Here is a 15,490-nt window from a genome sequence, read left to right on the forward strand (position 1 = left end):
GATAAAACACAGAGGACCTACACCAGCAGATGACATGCCTCCCCAAACCATCACTGATTGTGGAAACTTCACACTAGACCTCAAGCAGCTTGGATTGTGGCCTCTCCACTCTTCCTCCAGACTCTGGGACCTTGATTATCAAATGTAAATTGGAACTCTGGGACCTTGTGGAGTGTGTCAATGACTGCCTTCTGGATATCTGTCAAGTCAGCAGTCTTCCCCATGATTGTGGAGCCTACTGAAACAGACTAAGGGACCTTTTTAAATGCTTAGGAAGCCTTTGCAGGTGTGTTTTGTTAATTATTTGAATTTACTAAGATAATGACTTCTGTGTTTTCATTGGCTGTAAGCCATAATGATCAACATTAACAGAAATAAACAATTGAAATAGATCACTCTGTTTGTAATGACTCTATGTAATATGAGTTTCACTTTTTGTATTGAAGAACTGAAATAAATTAACTTTTTGATGATATTCTAATTTGGATGCACCTGTATGTTAAAGAGAATGGAACCAGCTCACCTATCTTTTCCAATGCTGCATCAATAAGCATGTAAAGTGAGCTTATGGGGGAAAAAGGGATTTACTTATGCATAGCATACATTTTACTCGAGTGCTTATTTTTCAGACAGAAAAAAAAATCGCTCAAACTTTCCAACATGATCTAAGAAATCGTATAGCAGTGCAGCCAAATCTATACAAATAATTTAAATCCGAAAAAATATGTTTCCTGGAGACATCTGAACTTGCTGAATGTCAGCATTTTTCTATGTAATCTAAAACAGATTTCCTTTTTTAAGAGATATCTATAGAGCTTTCACAAGTATGCAAAAAATGTCGATGTTTTACATGTGACTGTGGGAAATGATTTTTTTTGCATAGCCAGCAGATATTTTCTGTATTGCTATGATTGTAGGCATATTATTTTCAATTTTGCCACATAATGATTGGTTGCAGAAGACCATTTTTCAGCAGCAAAACTATTATTTTTAGTATTAACAAAGTTGTCTTTCTTTTTTTACATTTTTGTACCAAGACCTCGGTGTGATATTAAATAACAAACCGCTTACCTTACTGATAAATCACAGGTCCCATTCGGCTACTGCTTGGGTCACCGACCGGTCTCTGCTCACTAGGTCACCGCTGTAGCCAATGTCAATGGTCCCATGTACATGTCATAACTGGAGGCCAGAATGCTGATAATGGCTGGGGAATAGTAAAGACAGAGGGTCCAGCAACAAAGAGAAATAGAAGTCTTTACTTCATACAATGGCATCAAAACCTGCCATGATGTTTTCTCTCAAAAATCTGTGTGAAAAGTAAACCTCTGAAATTATATGCACTCAATGTCTTTTTTAAGCGGGTCTGCTCCTAAACCCTCCTGAGCATGCACACAGAAAAGCTGCTGCTTCACATCTCCCCGGTGCTTTACAGGAAAATCATGTTCCAGTCCCAAAGTGCTGTCCAGTGTGGAGTGCATCACACTCGCGTGTAGGCCACAGGCCTCCTCTGTTGCCAGGCATCCATCTTCTAGAGCCGCCGCACATAACTCGGGGGACACAACGGTTCGTATTAACCAACAAGCGTTTACTGGACAGTTCAAGTCCATCATTACCGTTCCTCCTGGACTATCCCTATGTTGACTATTCCTGTCAGCCACAGGGATTTCTTGTCCACTCCCGCAGTGTACCCGGGATCCGCTCCCTTCCCTTCTCGCACGCCAGAGGATAAGGCACTGTTTCTAGTACATGTACTGATCTCTGAGCACTGGACATTGCAGGAATGTCCACAAGGGATTCTAGTAAGGTCTCCCATGCCATGAACGATAGTTTTGCGCTGCCGCCAGCAGACCACTACACTTGAACTTGACCTTGGTTACTGCACTTCCCTGTATGACTTTCATAAAGTAGTGCTTTATTACTAACACTATTACCATCCCATTGTGGGCTAGTCTCAAACATTAACTGTTCCTTCTATGTCCCCAGCTAACTATTGGTACTATCTAATACTAGTATGTACTAACCCTATAGTTCTTATCTTACGTCCTAAATCTCAATGTATATCTTACCTTATGCTGTACTCTACCATATCACAGTCTATTCAGAATATACATGTTACACTTATGTATTACATCTACATTACTTATCTACTATATATTATCAATATATACAAAAGACGCATAACTCTATATACATGTCGCAATTGGTGACTTCAGGGGTAGGAATGCGTTAGTACATTTCACCACTCTTACATTCATATGTTCTGTCTTTGGGGCGTCTTTTAATCGTTCAGATTTCCAAACATGCAGAACGGTTATAAGTCGTGACCTGACCATTCTTAAGGTGTCTTCCTCTCTGAAGACGCTCAATACTTTACAATTCAAGCCCATGGGAAGGCTCAATAAATGCCAGAGGCGTCTTTTTTTACGTTTTGTTTTTTTTCCCCCACCATTTTGGCTTTAAAAAAAATACTAGCAGTCTCTTCATTTTTGAATGGAGTTAAGAAATGTCCAGAAAATAGCAGTACAAAAGACTTCACAAAGGCTGGAAAAATGCTCAAAAAATAGTGGTCAAAAGCTTCACAAATGTACTCGGGAAACCACAAGTGTTTTCTAAAGTGTCTTCTTCTTGAAAAACCCGATGGGTTTGCCCACCTATAAAAGACCTTGTGTTCAAATACCCTTAAATCTTCTGCAGTTGACCGTACTTTCGGTCCAAGTGCGATCTGTCAAAGCATCAGATCACGCTCGAATCAATTTTATTTAATAGGGCTGTGTACATGTCCGTTTTTTCCTTTTTTCAAGTAGTCCGAGGAATAAAATTGCAGCATGCACGATTTGCCTCCAATAATCGGATCATACTCCGCCATTCAAGTTTATGGGTCCATGAAAGAAATCAGACTACACTCAGATTACATCAGTGTTTTCCCAGATTGACAGAATGGAGAAGTTTTTTTTGTTTTTTTTATTCTCCACATCCAAGAAAAACTGATCTCACACTGATCGTACTCTGATCAGCATAATCAGACCGTTTTCTTGGATGGAGAGAAAACTGTTGTGTGACCCTAGACTTATTCTGCTTATTGGGGACTTTAGTCACTGTTTGGATAGCTTTATTTTGCAGGTGTTTTACCTTTACCCTGTACACTGACCCCTGCAGTGGCAAAACTTGAAGCTAGTGGGACCCAATTGGGAGTCTGGGAACCCTGATGTGACGCTCGCTCGATGGAAGCCCTACCCTGGGAGATGGGGGACTCGGAGCCGGGTCCTGTGTGGTAGATGGGGTGCAGCCGTGGCCCGGACCCGCTCCGTGCCCAGGGCCGTCACATTAAAAAGGATGGTATGGGCTTATCCGGGTTGAGTGGCTGATCTCGACTACGCCACCTGTGGCACCTGGTGAAGGCCACCAGCGCTGCTGCAGTCCGCTGAGGCAGGATGTTATGGCAGCCGTCGTTGTTACTACTCCCCACAGGCGGAGCAGGGCCTCAGGGCAGAGAGGCAGGATGGCGGGGGTTGTAGTCTAGGAGGTCTGGTGCTGCCTAATGCGGTGTAATGCAGAATAAAGAGTCCGGAGGCCATAGGGGTTAACTTCCAGGGTTTTTTCTCACGATGGAGATGGCAGTAGGAAGGCGTCTCCCTGCTCCTCGCGGAGTTCTGCGGTCACCAGGAACGGGGGTCCGACAACATCCGAGTAAGTAAAGTGTTCAATCAGGACCCCGCACCGGAGTGTTCCTCAGACTTCAGACCGAGTCCTTTCCTGTCTGTGTGTGTGTAGATAGGCCGGGTCTCCCTCTGAACTTCACTCAGAAAAAGGGTACGGGTGACAGCTCCGCTCCTTCCGTTACCCGATGGGATCCTCGGGGCCTACTGGGCTTCCTTGACCAGGACGTAGAGTAGCAAGGTCAGGTGTCGGGGGCCGGTACCCCTCTTGCAGCTGGAATCCCTCTGAATAGATCAGGTAGGCGAGGACAGGTGGCGTATACCGCTCCGTCTGCATCCCCCCCGGGATCCATTTGCGGTGGAGCTACACTCCTAAGCTCCGGGCCTTCTTGGTCATGGTCCTTGACCGGGCTGAGACATACATCGTCTGCAGCCTGACCCTCAACCCAAGGCCGGGGTACGAGGGCCGTGTCTCCGTCCTCTGCAGATCCACACAGGATCCACGCTCAGGGAGGAAGGTCACGATAAAAGAACAGTCAAAAGAACCCAGAACCAAAATGGCTGTGTATTAAATATGAAATTTAAAGTGTCACTAAAATGTGAATCCTCCACCCTCACCCACTAATTGGTTCCCCTATCTTTTGGTTCCCCAGTCTCCCAACTTCCAGTAGGGGCAGCACCTAGTGCCTTCTAGCCCCCTCTGGTGGGAGAAGTGTGGTGTTGGATGTGGAGGTGGGATCCTGACCATCACACTGTTCTTACCTCAGAGGAGGAACACTACACTCCATTAGAGAAGTGCAGCATCCCTGTGGCGGTCGAACCCTCAGGGGCGCCACACTGACACCTACCAATGAACAGTACGTGACAATTTTTGGATATGTTGTAGTACTTCTCAAGAATGTATTTACACAATAAATGTTTTGCTGGGGCCCCAATGCTCTTATTCCTTCTTACCAGGGCACCGATCATTACATGAATCGATCTATCCACTGTCCCTTTAGCCTGCACTAGGCCTACTTATAACAGTCTGACAGCAATAATGGATTACGCTATTCTTTATAGAGGGATTGGGTGCCTAAAAACATATTCCTTTTGAGCTATTTTTTTTTTCATAGGAGCCCATGGGGCCTCTGTTGTCCATAGCAGCCAATCACAGCAGTGATTTTATTTCTTATTCAGCTCTTGAATTATGAAAGCTGCATTATGATTCGTTGTTATGGCAACAGTTTTTCTTGTGGACAGTTTTTTATGCTGCTGCTCCAATATTCTTTTGAATTCTAATAACACTTAACGGGTTATTCCCGCAACATCGCCCATAGTTCAGTGGCTTAAAATCCTAAAATAAACGAAAGTGTCAAATTCAATCAATTTCTTCATATTGTCCCTTGAAAACCTGTATGTCAGAGGCTTTGGCCTACATAGTGTCCATGGATATGTTCTCTACTTCTTTCATAACAGGTCCCCCATGCTCAGTAGATACCTGCTATTCTTCTAAAGTGGGTATCCTCTTCTTACTTCGTAGTGATGCAGCGCATGTATGATTGCACCGTCCTCACCGCCCTGCGAGAATGTGGGCCTTGTGCGCCCCTTTACCCTCTTCCCCGACTGTCCTGATAGATGAAGTAGAGCAAGAGCAGGAGCTCCAGTCACTAAACAAACACTTGCTTTGCCCATTAAAAGCATGAATATTTCTTTCCTTTTTTGCTAGAATGGAAGCCTTCTACCAATATCTACAAACAGGCGTAACGATCGCGGTCACGGCTATGACTGGTCCCGTGCTGGAGTGGAGCCCACTAATGCCAATTTCACCTGGATGTGTAAGACTGGTGGACTATACTCCCGTGTTCTTACCCCTTAAGACACTAATCGCGTCATGTAGATGATGTCATGCACATTATGTATGTGTGTGTGTGTGTATATATATATATATATATATATATATATATATATATATATATATATATATATATATATATATATATAAAATGAAATGTATATATAAAATGAAATGTTAACTACAGTGCTGCTCACCATTATTGGCACACCTTCATTTTTTTCATAGACTGTACAATATCTTCAGAAATAAATGTAAATGTGCCAAAATTATATTCTCAGGATTTTTTAATTAGTGGTCCAAAGTAATACAACAATAAAACATTGTTTTTCAACTTCCATGTTGCAATTTCAAAGAAGAAAAGAAGAAACTGCATGTGCAGCAATAAAGGCACCCCTGAGTAATACTTCATTGCACACCCTTTGGCATTGCTGACAGCCTCCAAACTTTCCTTTTAGCCATCTATAAGCTTCTTGTACTTCTCAGCTGGAATTTTCTCCCACTCTTCCTTTGCAGTTTGTTCAAGCTCTTGAATGTTTGCAGGGTTCTTTTTCCCAATGGCAGATTTCAGCTCACCCCAAATATTTGCAATGGGATTGAGGTCAGGACTCATTGCTGGCCATTTTGAAAAAGGAGGACATATGATCTTCAACTCAAACCAAGTTTTCTTACACAGGGTAGGACATTTTGCTCTAAAATCTCTTGATAATTCTCTGATTTCATGATTACTGTGATGTGGTCAAGGCCTCCAGTACCAGACACAGCAAAGCAACCCCACAGCATTATGGATCCTCCACCATGCTTAACAGTTGGTAAGGTGTTCTTTTCCTTATAAGCTTCATTGCGCCGTCTGTAAACAAACTGTTGCTTTGCATTGCCAAAAAGCTCTATTTTTGTTTCATCTGTCCACAGAACATTTTCCCAGAAGGATTGTGGTTTGGCAAAGATCAGTCATTCCTTTTTATGTCTTTTCTTAAGCAATGATTTATTCTTTGGCCTTCGCCCATAAAGCTCTGCTTGGTTTAGGGTGCAGCGTATGGTAATTGTTGAAACCATGACTCCAGACTGTTCCAGGTGGTGTTTTTTCCACCATTTGCACCAACCTTCGAAGACATCTCTTGTCAATTTTCCTCTTTCCTCCATGTCCAGGGAGGTTCTTGATGGTTACATTCTTGGCAAACTGCTTAATAACATTGCACACTGTTGAAACTGAGATACCGAGATCTTTGGAGATGGCCTTATACCCTTTTGGAAGTCTTGTGTTTGCTAATAATAGCAGTTCTGATGTCCTCAGACGGCTCCTTTGTCTTCACCATTGTGACAAAGGAACAGGGCCTAACATGTGGCTTTTTAAAACACTGAAGTCATCATTTATTGGCTAATTCATGTCACATCGGCACCGACAATCACAGGTGAATCTCTTTTGTGATTTACCACAGGCGAGTCAAAATGTGTTTCCATGCTAAATTAATGTAAAGGGTGCCAATACCAGTGTGACAGGAAGCTTTAAGTTTTTCTATTTTTCCCTCCCATTGTTTTTTGTTTTAAATTATTGTTTATCATTTGCTCTTTTGTATTTAACACGAATGCTCTATACAAAAAAAACGTTTCACTTGATTCATTTTTTCAGGAGATATTCCACATTATGTACTTAAACTTCATGGGTGCCAATAATGATGAGCAGGATTGTATGTACTTTGATTTTAGTGTATATTGTGAATAGACTGTGTACACCACAGGGTAAGATATAGATTAGTGTCTAGGACATAACATAAGGACAATAGGCTTAGTATATACTGTTATAGGATAGTAACTGTAGTTAGCTGAAGGTATAGATTGAGATGCAGTTAATGTTTGGGACTAGCCCACAATTGGAGGGGTCTGGTGCTAGTGAAAAGCAGGCGCATCCTAATAGTCAGACAGGGAAGTGCAGTAATTAAGGTCAAGTTCAAGTGAAGTGGGCTGCTAGCGTCAACAAGTATCTATCGTTCATGGCAATGAGAGGCCTTACTGGAATCCCTTACGGATATTCCTGCAATGTCCGGAGATCAGGACTCGGTATAAGTACTATGGAGAGTGTTGTATCCTCTGGCGTACACGGGACGATGGACGTGGAACCGTGAGAAGGCAAGGTTAAGGATTTCAGGTGGACTGCGGGACTGGACCGGAAATCCCAGGGGCTGAAAGAGCCAGTGAATGTGGGGATAGTTCAGGAGGAATGGATAGCCATCCTGAGGGCATGCTGTGTTAAGGAAACAAGGAACAGGAAGTGAGGTGCCCAATATTGCAATCTGATGAACTTGAACTGTCCAGTAAACTTTTACGTGTTGAAACGAACCGGATCTCCTTTGACCTATGTCCGGCGGTTCCTGAGGAAGGAGGCCTACAAGTGAGTGTGATCCACACCACACATGATTGTACTTTGGGACTAGGACACAATTTTCCTGTAAAGTGCCGGGGCGATGTGAAGCAACAGCTCGGTAATGGCTACAGCTTGTGATCACTTTATATATGTGTCCTCAGACGTACATTCATTTGAAATGTATTGCGGTGCAGAGACCCGAAGGGTCTCTGTGCTGCAATAAATACCACCAGTTAATCATGGGCTGGCAGCTGATATTGGCTTGCAAGTGAAGCGCAGCGCATGGCATGGCAGTGACTCCATACACTGCCTTGTGCCTGCACACAGAAGTCAGCTGCTGGATCCTGAGCCAGCTACAGAAGAAGATGCCGCATGCCATGGGAGCGGGGGAAGGTGAGTACAATTTGTGTATTTTTAAAATGTGCTGGAGAAGAACGGAAAGGTCCCAGTATGGGGGGCATTATACTAGAATGGGGACATTATACCAGAAGTAGAGCATTATTCCAGGATGGGGGACATTATAATAGGATGCGGGAAAATGTTATACCATGGGGTGCAGGATGGGGATATCGTTACTGGAAAGTGCCCAGGATGGGGGAGATTATTACAAGAAGTAGAGTGGACAGGGGACAATATTACATGCTGGTCGAATGCTGATGTCTTTATAGGATCTGGAAGGCTACAAGGGCCCATACATCTGACCAACATGCAGGTGCTGGCCCAGAGGTCCAAATTTTGCAGTGGAGCCTATCGGACTCTAGTTACTCCACTGCCTATAAATACAATATAAATGCAACTGGGCATTTATTTATACTGTCTAATAGAGAAACTGTCTCCATTGCCCTCAGCAACCAATCAGAGCTAAGCTTTAATTTTTAACAGCTTTAGTAAAATGAAAGCTGGACTGTGATTGATTTTTTGCTATGGCCAACAAAATGTTTTTCACTGCCAGGAGAGGACGCATGGGGGGGAATATATCTGAATGCAGAATTGGAGGATGGAGGATTAGAAACCTTTACAGAGGAAGGTAGGGGCAGACAAAAATTACTTTTATCAATATAATATTAGAAACTTTGCCCAGCATCATGTTTCCTTTTGTCAGCTGTGCCCCACGGACTACAAGGAGGTCATGGTAGTGTTTGGAGGAGTAGTTATTGCTATCTGTGCATGAAGGATCCCATACGAATCAGCAGTATAGCAGCTGATTTTTACTATTATATTGCAATTCTTAATAAAGAAAACTGTATTTAGTTTTGTAAATATTACTAACTGCTGAAAAATGGATGCTATACGGATGAAAATTGTTACGTTTTCAGGATGAAAATTCAATGATTTTTTTTATGCTTGTGTGAACATAGCCTAACAAGTGGAGCCTCCATCCTTGAATTTTTGCCCAAAAAGAAAGCCCCTTATTGGTCGCTATGCTTCCAATTATTTTTCATCACTGGGGACTATTTAACAGGCTTGGGTATTATGACATACTTGGCCATGGTACATGTTGTGCCATCAAAGACCAGTTTGGCGATGCTACATCGCACACCAATGAAAGTGAATCATAGAATCATAGAATCATAGAATGGTAGAGTTGGAGGGGACCTCCTGGGTCATCTGGTCCAACCCCCTGCTCAAAGCAGGATTCACTAAATCATCTCAGACAGATGTCTGTCCAGCCTCTGTTTGAAGACGTCCATTGAAGGGGAACTCACCACCTCTCGTGGCAGCCTGTTCCACTCATTGATCACCCTAACTGTCAAAAAGTTTTTTCTAATATCTAATCTGTGTCTCCTCCCATTTAGTTTCATCCCATTGCTTCTAGTCTTTCCTTGTGCAAATGAGAATAAAGATGATCCTTCTACAATGTGACAGCCCTTGACATATTTGTAGACAGCTATTAAGTCTCCTCTCAGTCTTCTTTTTTGCAAGCTAAACATTCCCAAATCCTGCAACCGTTCCTCATAGGACATGGTTTGCAGACCAGTCACCATTCTGGTCGCTCTTCTCTGAACTTGCTCCAGTTTGTCTATGTCGTTTTTAAAATGTGGTGCCCAAAACTGTACACAGTATTCCAGATGAGGTCTGACCAAAGAGGAGTAGAGGGAGATAATTACTTCACATGATCTAGACTCTATGCTACTGTTAATGCAACCCAGAATTGGAGGTGCGGTCCATGCTCCTTTTTTTTGCATTGCATATTCTTTCCCCTTTCTTGGACCAGCACTTCTCCCATTTGGCACAGGTGATTTTAATTAGCAGGAGACTGCAAAGAGGGTCTAGCCTATTTTTGCTCTCATTTGAGAGCTTGAGGAAGGTGAGTCACAAAGCTCCTTTCTTGTGGTGTTGGTGCAGTGTGTCGGCCATTGTTGCTGTGGTTTTGTGCTTGTGGGGCGGCGCGGCCTGGAGTCTTGGGGACTCGGTCTTGCAGCATGGGTGCTGTGAGGCACCAGGCCGCCCGCCCTCCTGGTGCATTATCGTTGCGGTGGTGGTTGGCGCACGGCTCCGCTCCTGTTCAGGCAGGAAATGTTAGGACCCACTACGAGGTTTGCCGTGATGTGGCAATGGGCTTCATACAGTCTGATCAGAATGTTAAACTTAGAACCTCATGTTCAGTTATATATATTTTTGCCGAGAGGCATTAGATCAAATGTATGATTTTTGGAGGTGCGGTCCATGCTCCTTTTTTTTGCAACCCAGAATTGTGTTTGCCTTTTTTGCTGCTGCATCACACTGTTGACTTATGTTCAGTCTGTGGTCTTGGCCATGGTGGAGAGGTTGCAGTGTGGTTCATTGAGTGTGTGGACAGGTGTCTTTTATACAGGTAATGAATTCAAACAGGTGCAATTAATACAAGTAACGAGTACAGAGTAGGAGGGCTTCTTAAAAAAAAAAATGAACTGGTCTGTGAGAGCCAGAATTCTTGCTGGTTGGTAGGTGATCAAATACTTATTTCATGCAATAATATGCTATTTAATTATTTAAAATCATACAATGTTATTTTTTATCTTTAGATTCTATCTCACACATGAAGTGTACCCACGATAAAAATTACAGACCTCTCCATTCTTTGCAGGTGGGAAAACTTGCAAAATTGGCAATGTATCAAATACTTATTTTCCCCACTGCATGTGCATAGTTTAGCAGCATTCATTAATTGATACTTTAGTTTTGGGTGCACTGCATAACCATTCCTCCCAACTGCTGAAGAACAGAAAGAGGGAGAAATTGTGGTTCGCGCCGAGCACCCTGGAAGGTTTTAAACACGCCCTAGCCACACCTGAATCCACACCCATTTACCATTTCATTCTAACCTGGCAAGAGGAGTTGTCAGAAGGGCAGTGACAGTGAAGGACCTTTAGCACACCCGAGACTGCAGGGCGTAGACCCAAATTTGGGACTGTCCGCTGTATCTGGGACTGTTGAGACTAGAGATAAGCGGATCGATTCCCGGGTCTCTGGTGCGGCGTCCAGGTCAATGGTACTTGGCGGCTGGACGGGAGGCCGCGAATCTCTTACCTTCTGGTGTCCCCAGCACGGCTTTTGATTAGTCAGGGTTGGCGCGACATCATCTGTATGTCCTGCTGATCTCTAGTTGGGATCTACGGATTTATTTTTTGTTCATTCATGCATTCATAGTCGTAGCAGCCAGAACTTTCTAATCTTTATGTAAGCTTCACTATATGACGTGTGTTTTTTTTTGTGTCTATAAGGTCGTGTTCACACATAATGTAAATACTGTGTTTTTTGTTTTCTGCAGATGTCCATATCAAACTACACAATAACAACCTTCTCTGATTATTGCATTCGTGCTACATTTTTTATGCCTTTTCCCCATTATTTGATGCTTTTTTTGGTGCAGATATAAAGCTACTTTTCTAATGTGTTTTCTATAGCACAGAAAAGTTTTGATTCTGCACTCAATGTAACTGCAGATTTTTACACGTGTTTTTTTTCTTTAGACTCCACATAAAAGCCTCTAGAGAAAAAAAATCACTGCACAGTTAGATGCACAGGGGGCGCAGTTGTCATGAAATCACCTCCACTTTGCTTGGACAATAATCAGAAGATTGTTATTGTGTCATGTGGTGTGGACACCTGCAGAAAAAAAATGCAGTAGAAAAAAACACAGCATTTACGCTACGTTACGTTTGACCACGGCCTCAGCATTCCATTTTTATTACTTTTCATGGGTTTAATAAAGAAAAAATATTAATGACGCCATTTACCGATCCCCATAAATAACCTGATCACTGTGTTGTGCAAGTCGTTATGATTACAGGGACACCAAATATGTCTGTGTATTTGCTGATTTGTGATGTTTTTCATGATTCTTTTTTACTAATTTCATAGTAAGAAAAAATCTTTAATTTTCCATCTAGAATACAGGGACATAGAAATACACTGTTATATGCAATGTATCTCTATGTACGAGTATAATCTAGCTTTAGCTGTTGTCTGCAATTATAGAGGTTGTGGATTCAAGTCCCAGGGAGACTCACAAAAAAAGGAAAAATTATATTTTTGCAATTGTTTATTTTTAGTAGTTTTATGGGAACAACAAAATCTGACTTTTCTTCACCTCTAGAATACAGGGACATAGAAATGCACAGCTATATACAATGCATCTGTATCATCTGTTTCTGGTTTCAATACAGCTCAAAATTACCAAATTCTCCTATGTTCATCATTGTGGGTTGTGGTTCATAGCTAGATCTGCTGTCTGCGAACATGAGATCGTGAGTTTGAGTCTGAGAGACCAGAGAAGAGAATTGTTTAATTTATGTTGTAGACCATGAGCCCTCACGGGCAGGGTCCTCGCTCCTCTTTTACCAGTCGCTGACTCGTTTTGTTCAAGAATATTGTAAGTGTATTTGCTATGTATACCCCTTTTCACATGTAAACCACCATGGAATAAATGGCACTATAATAATAAATAATAATAATGCCAGACCAGAGAGATGAGCCCCTTCCCAAATAGAAGACGGAGAAAGGTGAGTATTAGAAGTCAGGACAAATCCCTGAATCCGGATGGTTGGGAGCTAAGTGCATAACCATACCAATCAATCTACCTCTCAACAAAATGTGCTGCTCCTGCGCAGACTCTTGTCCCTCTTTCTTATACATTACCTTTCGGCAATTAGTAAAGTGTGAGGAAAGCACAAGCCAGAAATTATACAGCAAGTTAAAGACTTTGTGTACGTCTAAACCAGGGGTCTTAAACTCAGCTGGGTATATGGGCCGCACATGGAAAAAATTTGAATTTGGGGGGGCCGCATTCTTTGTTCAATGTGACATTTTTAGTGATACCATTTTTTTTGTATACACCTTTTGAACATTTTTGCCGTGTTTATTTTTTATGGCTTGGGTCGTTATGGATGTGGCGATAATAAACGTGCACTTTTTTGTGTTTACTTTAGTTTACATATAAAACAGCATTTTTAGTGCCCAATATTTAATCATGCTTTATTTTTATTTTTTTGATTTTTACAATTTTGTTTCCCCCAATTGGCCACATTCAGTAATATTGTCTTACAATTAGCATCATATAGTAATAATGGCAAACATCTTGTACTAATGTTCCCCATCCAAGTCCCCATCTTGTACTAATGTGCCCCATCCAGGTCCCCAGGGGTGGATTAAGAGTAGCAAGGGCCCCGGGCAGTTTAGAAGGCGCGCCCCCCCCCCCCACCTGATTTATCACGTGACATGTCACATGATCCCCTGTGATAGATCATGTGATAGTTCACGGGAAATTAATTTGGCACAATATTAATTGTGCTGCCCCATCTGAGAGCAGCACAATATAGGGGCAGATACCCTGATTCCAGCGATGTGTCACTTTTTCAGCTGCTTGTCGTCATTTTGAGAAAATCACCGTTTTATCTGCTGCAGATCTAGCAGCTCTCTGAATGCTGCGCTCTGTATAGCCCCGCCCACACCACTGATTGGCAGCTTTCTGCCCATGCTCAGTGTACACAGAAATCTACTGATCAGTGATGGGGGTGGGGTCCTATAGAACTTACTAGTCATCTAGTGATAATTACCTTCTGACAAATCAATGATTTTATCAAAACAACACTAAGCAGCCCAGTAAGTGACACATTACTGGAATCAGTGCCTCTAACCCTACATTATGCTGCTCTCAGATTAGGTGGCAGAAACCTGATGACAGATTCCCTTTAAAGGAGCTGTAAAGACAAAAAAGTTTGTATTAAAAAAAATACAAGCCATTTGTGAAATTAACTTTTTTTCATTGTTAATTCACATTAGACTGTATCTTCAACACTTTTGTCAGCAGGTCTTATTACAGACTCTGAATAGGGCAGCTCTCTCCCTCTCCCTCAGCAGAAAGTCACAGCATGGTTAAAAAACGGGATCTTTTATGATTTTCTCATAATAAATAAAAAAGGACATGCAAGTCCTCCAAACTATTTTCCGTTTCTGTATAGGGGAGGTCCTAAATCTTTCTTGTTCTTTTAGTTGATCACATGTCAAAAAGGCAAAGCATTTACTATGAACTCGCCTAAAAAAATATACACTGGGAGAGTAATATCATCATCTGCATGTAAATATTCCTTGACTCTAAGGGCTCGCTCACACTGTCGTATAACACGGTCGAATGCTATGTGATGTTTTATCGGATAGGACTCGGCCCTATGTTATACTATGGGACAGTGCAGATCTGCTATTATTGGCATGAGAAAATAATCTCATTCGATATTCGGACCATGTGCACCCATACAAGTCTACGGGTGCGCGTAAAACATTGGACTGCACTCGGATGTCATCCAAGTGCAGTCCGATGAACACTCACAGAGACTATGGAGAAATTACATTCTCCATCTTCTCCATATCTGTGCTGCGAGAGAATCGGATCACACTCAGTTGAAGCTCTGACAGAGTTTGAGCCGAGTGTCATTAGCATAATTGGCCCTATTCTCTTGCATGAGAGAATATATGGCTTAGTGAGTGGACCCTAAAACTGAATAGTAGTGACGGACAGGCACCTCACAAGCGGGATCCATGTAGCTCTCAGATGTCATGTAGGTAGGGCTTCATTCCATGGGGTAGGGCTTAATTTCAAGGTATATAAAAAAAATGGACTTCAAATAAAAATTAAATGAACACAAAAAGCACTAATTGAATTATTTTTTTCGTATTTATGTTTGCAGCCCCTTTAAAAACCCTTTGAAGACCAAGGCACATATATGTCCCATAGTTTTAAACTGGAAAAAAATTTGATTGAATAAAATTTAAGGTCCTCCAAGGTTTAAGTAGGTCATAAATTCATATGAATACTTGCTCATACAATTGCACATGCCAAAAGATGAAGAAGAGCAGAATCAAAAATATGACATTAAGTGGAGCACTTACAGGTATTCAAGGTGAAAGAGACCAGCAAAGGCATCGTCTCGAATGACAGTAAATGAGTTAGAATTCAGCAAGCTGAAAATGAAGACAGCAGGTTAGAAGCGAACCAGACTTTATGGTGCTCAGAATTAGTCAAGGAGAATTTATTGACTGCTGTTGCAAAGCACTGAGACTCCCGTTGTGTATAGATGGCACCGTATAGATGGCTACGTGCGGCCTCCTGCTGAGTATACGTGTATAGATGGCTACGTACGGCCTCCTGCTGAGTAT

Source organism: Phyllobates terribilis, unplaced genomic scaffold, assembly GCF_046119375.1.
Source record: "Phyllobates terribilis strain yellow unplaced genomic scaffold, ASM4611937v1 Scaffold_7__3_contigs__length_470593459, whole genome shotgun sequence".
NCBI classification, from domain to species: domain Eukaryota; kingdom Metazoa; phylum Chordata; class Amphibia; order Anura; family Dendrobatidae; genus Phyllobates; species Phyllobates terribilis.